This window comes from Otolemur garnettii, unplaced genomic scaffold (genome assembly GCF_000181295.1).
Source record: "Otolemur garnettii isolate 467f Iridium unplaced genomic scaffold, OtoGar3 scaffold00116, whole genome shotgun sequence".
In the NCBI taxonomy this organism is placed as follows: Eukaryota; Metazoa; Chordata; class Mammalia; order Primates; family Galagidae; genus Otolemur; species Otolemur garnettii.
The window spans coordinates 3,643,265-3,646,802 of record NW_003852511.1 but is presented as its reverse complement, the minus strand read 5'-3'; the positions used below and the strand labels follow the sequence as shown (position 1 = coordinate 3,646,802).

At 43.1% G+C, this 3,538-nt stretch overlaps 1 non-coding gene across 1 annotated transcript; it reads left to right on the top strand.

The window, feature by feature from the left end:
* Positions 1-1,617: 1,617 nt before the first annotated feature.
* LOC111727658 lies at positions 1,618-1,724 on the top strand. Its single transcript, XR_002775154.1, has one exon. It is a non-coding gene; the product is annotated as a U6 spliceosomal RNA (small nuclear RNA).
* The last annotated feature ends 1,814 nt before the right edge of the window (positions 1,725-3,538 follow it).

Here is a 3,538-nt window from a genome sequence, read left to right as displayed (position 1 = left end):
TATTTTCTTACAATAAATATTTAGAGGCAGAGTATTAGGACAAGGGAATATAAACACATTTCTGGCTCTTGTTAACATATTTCTTAAAATATTTTTTTAAAAAGCTTTTTAAAAGATTTAAGGATTAAGATCTAAAGGAAATCACGGAAAGCCCGACAGGTTTGCCTTTGTTTTTTCAGTCCTATTGCCTCCTGTTCTTCAGTCGGGGCCAGTTTGCTTATTTCTCATCTTCAGAATTTTTAATTCCCCTTCTCATGTTTTTCCCCAGCATCTCCGGAATGCTAACCCTGGAACGCCCCAGTGTCTGTGTGGATCCAGGGCTCCACAGCAGCCTGGATCTTGGGATCCAGCAGCCTGGGAAAGCCTCATGCCCTTTCCCAGAAGCAGGAATTGCTGTGCAAGGGAGTTGGTGTCAAGGCTAGAACATACACTATAATCAAAGCCTGTTGTCTGAAAAAAGCAAGTAAAAATATATAAGAAATGTTGATTCCATTCAGTTAAAAATCCTAAGTCACTTCTGGACCCTGTATATTTTTCTACACAGCTCTTTCCAGCATTCTAGGGGATTTCAGGAATATCAAGGGGACATTTTAGCCACAGAAAAAGTTGCTGATTCCGAATACATCAATAATGACCATTTTCAAATATGGTGTTTTGTTATGTGCAATAAAACTAGGGTTAGCTCAACTGTTTCTTTTAGGTAGTAACAAACTGCATGAGACATTAAGTTGGTGGTTTATTTTCAAAGTAGCTGTAATCTCCAATTGCATCACAGCAGCTTTGCCCACATTTTTAAAATTTAATTTGCAATAACCATCAAACATATTCACGTTGGTCAACAGTATCTTCCTCCTTCCTAAGTTGAATTTTAATTATTACAATAGACAGTTTCTTAAGTGTTTCTCTTACGTCTTATGTCCTACTTTCCCACCTTTACTTTTTTCTTTTTTCTATGTTATTCAAAACAGACTCTAAAAAATTTATGCAAAATACTTTAGTATTACATGCCAGCAGAGGCATCAAATACATTCCCACATTTCAGGAATTTAGATGGATATATGCCCCTGGCCATTGCATCACAGAAGTCAAAAAAAAATAGATTTAGCTGGGAACTTGGAATAGTAAACATAATTCCCTCATTTGGTTAAGGAAACTGGAGCCCAGAGAAGTGAAAAAGCTTCTTACTGAGTCCTTCAGTTTGTCATTTAATCAAGGATATACAGAATAGGAAAAATAATAAACACAGTAACTGACTTCTTTACAGCCCTTTACGGTTTATAAAACATGTTCACATTCAACATTAAAAGGCATAGCAATCCTGGCCTTTCAGCAAAGGAAATACCCATGTGCTCTATTTACCTCCAGGAGACCCATGTGGCTGATTTTATACTTGGTATTATTTCATTTATTGGTTGTTGCCGATGACTGCACCCCTCACCTGGAGACTCAGAAAGAGTTTAAGATAAACTCCTGCACAAAACAGCAGGCTAACACTTTGGGTGGGCCAGTTTTAAATGGTGATTAACATATCTTGCCCTAAAGGTTAAGAAACGGTGGCCACATCAGCTGAGCGGCAGCATCACAGTGTCAATGGGATTTTAAGATTGAAAAAAAGTAGTGCTCGCTTCAGCAGCACATATACTAAAATCAGAATGATGCAGAGAAGATTAGCATGGCCGCTGCGCAAAGATAACATGCAAATTCATGAAGCGTTCCATATTTTAGGGCAGCGCTGTAGCTCAGTGGGTAGGGCGTCGGCCACATACACCCAGGCTGGGGGCCTCAAACCTGGCCTAGGCTAGCTAAAACAGCAACGACAACTGCAATAAAAAGAAAAAAAATACACAGGCATTGTGACAGGCGCCTGTAGTCCCAGCTACTTGAGAGAATCACTTAAGCCCAAGAGTTTGAGGTTGCTGTGAACTGTGATGCCACAGCACTCTACCCAGGGTGACAGCTTGAGACTCTGTATCAAAAAAAAAAAAAGAAGAAGAAAGTATGAGAATGAGTGGTTGCTAGTCACATCTGCCATTTGGGGCTTCTAGGACCAAATTTAATCTCAAAGAACGGCTCAGTGAGTAGGGCGCCGGCCCCATATACTGATGGTGGTAGGTTCAAACCTGGCCCTGGCCAAACTGCAACAATAACAAAGAGAATTAGCCGGGCACTGTGGCAGACACCTGTAGTTCCAGGTACCAGGGAGGCTGAGGCAAGAGAATTGCTTAAGCCCAAGAGCTGGAGGTAGCTGTGAGCTGTGACGCCACAGTACTCTACCAAGGGCGACATAAGAAGACTCTGTCTCTAAGAAAAAAAAAAAAGGACTGCAAATTTGTGTCTTTCAGTTTCCTATGGTGGGTCTCTCCAATGAGGGCACTGAATTGGGTATCTTCACCAGCTACATCTTCGTGGAAGATGATGGCATGTAGTTACGTGACATCATAAAATAGTATTAATCCTTCATCTGAAATAGTTCTCCCACTCATGCATTCACATTTTTGACATTTACTGAGACACAGAGGGAGGAATTCAGGGGAAAACAAGGCCTGGCTGCTATCTTCACAGTGCTCCCAGGCCGGTGGGCACATCTGTCCTGCCACATGTCCTTGGGAAGCTGCACTTCCTTTGTAGATGACAGCACAGCTCATGAAGCCTGTTCAGGACAGCTCGAATGCAGCCTTTCCATCCACGCAGCATTCTGCAGCATCATGCATTTACTCTTCAGCGGGGTAAAGTAGTCTCTTAGAGTTGCCACACAAATCACTACGAAGTGGGTGGCTTAAAACAACAGAAATGCATTTTCACAATTCTCGTGGCTAAAAGTCTGGTATCCTCCAGTGACGGATGCCCTTGATGGCCCTGGCTGCACCACAATGCCATATATCAGTGTAGCAAAATTGCACTTATATCCCACAAATATATATACAAATAACAGTCATTTCAGAAAGGATGTCCGAAACCCAGGGGTTGGCGGGGCCTCTCTCTGCAGGCTCTAGGGGAGAAGCTGCGCCATGCCTCTCTCTCAGCTTCTGTGGTACTGCCATCCTTGATGTTTGGGGCTTGCAGTTGTATCTCTCCAGCCTCTGCCTTACTGTCAGTGTTCTCTGTGTCTCTCCCCCTCTTCTCATAAGGACACCAGTCACATGATTAGGCCCCCCTAAGTCAGTGTCATCTCACCCTCACTCGATTACATCTACGTGACCCTATTTCCAAATAAGGTCACATTCACACCCATCGGGGATTAGGTCTTCACCAGAGCTTTTGGGAGACACAATTGCACCCACAGCACAGGGATCTGATACATGCACACGCTTTCCTCAGCAGAGACTATAAAATGCATTAGTACTCCCCTTCAGCAGGCTGCACTTACATATGGCTGTGTTCAGAAAAGCCTCGGTTGCTTGAGCTCCAGAATGGGCCACAGATGGTTAAAACAACGCAGAGTGTGTCTTCAGAGGAGAGGACAGAACGACCTCCAGTGCACCTTCCAGGGAGTGACAGTTCCTTGTCTCTTTCATCTTTATGTGTGTGTGGCACATTA